The following is a 1,377-nucleotide window of genomic DNA, read 5'->3' as shown; positions in this document are numbered from 1 at the left end:
TGTTTCTGATCCTTATAATGCTCCAGCTGTACAGCTGAGGAAAGTGACACTCTGAGAAGTTCAGTGATAAATCCAAGGTCACGTCACATAGCTAGGAAATGTGGAACAGTGATTTTGAACCCTAGTGTTCTGACCCCAGAGCCTAAACCTTTGATTAACACACATCTTTGAGTAAACTCCCAAGAAGGGGGCTGGATTTGGGTTTAAGAGGTCAATTTTGTTGGGCCAGGAATGTAGAAACCCTAAGGGCATCCTCAATTATAAAAAACGCAGGTTGAAGTAAAGCTGCGATTAGGACTGTATATTATATAGGTGGTTGGCAGAATCTAAAATAATCTAAGGCCAAGAGCGGCTATAGGGCAGGGACTTGGAAAGGTCAGCACTGCAGGAAACTTTGCCAAAGTGTCAAGAACAAGAAGTTCATATTTCCTTGGGGGCCCCTGTATGTGCCCAGCTGAGAACTGAAGAGAGGCCGAGTATCCAGGAGGATGTGGCTCGCCTTGGGGTGGGGTGGGGCAAGGTCAGCCAGGAGACCTCAGGTGGTTGCAAGAGAAGCTGGGGGTGCAACTGGGGAACACAAAGTAGGAAACAGGCCTCAGGCCAAATGTATCCCACTCTGAGGGAGGCCACCAGAGCAGGAGGTCTCTGAGGGGTAGAGGGCGTCGCCTTAGTATTCTTCTACAACGTCCTGCAGGGGCTGTCATCACTCCAGCAGCCCTCTTCCTCCACACAGGGATCCTCTCTCTGGGTTTCCCCCGTTCTCTCGGAGGTCAAGGATCCTCGAGTTACCCTCCCCCCCGCCCCCTTTTAGGGATCTCTGACAGAGGACACCCCTCTTAGGTTGTCTCTCATGGTTTCCTCTTTTCTCTCCCTGTGTTGGCCCCTCCTGTCCCGACGATGGTGGTGTTCTCTCACAAGCTCCCCACCTTTTTCAGGCTCCGGATCTTGCGCGAGTTCTAGTTCAACAATGCGCTCAACCGCACCCCTCCTGCTCCCAGAAGGCAGCTCCATGGAAACCAAAGCATCACAACTCCGCGGAGATATCGCGAGAGGCGCCGTGGCCACAGCGGCCGGGGGGAGGCGGAGCGAGGGCGGGAACAAAGAGCGAAGTGGGAGGGGTCTGGGCGCTTCCGAGGTCCAGGGCGGGAGATGGTACCTCCTAGTGGCGCCCCCGCGTGACTGCGCTTTACATAATCGAGGCCGCGCGCGTCATAAGTGGCGTACTCCAGTCCAGACCGAATCAGAGTTGTCATAAGCTCTGTGTTCCGCCCCTTCGTGCTTGATGGACGTCGAAGTGAACCAGTGAACGGGCGACCAGCGCCGCCACGCCCGCCTTGATCCGCCCGCACTCGCCGGCCCTCCCGCCTGCCGCAGCCA

This window comes from Meles meles, chromosome 1 (assembly GCF_922984935.1).
Source record: "Meles meles chromosome 1, mMelMel3.1 paternal haplotype, whole genome shotgun sequence".
In the NCBI taxonomy this organism is placed as follows: domain Eukaryota; kingdom Metazoa; phylum Chordata; class Mammalia; order Carnivora; family Mustelidae; genus Meles; species Meles meles.
The sequence above is the reverse complement of the archived record's forward strand: the minus strand, read 5'-3'. Positions refer to the sequence as shown.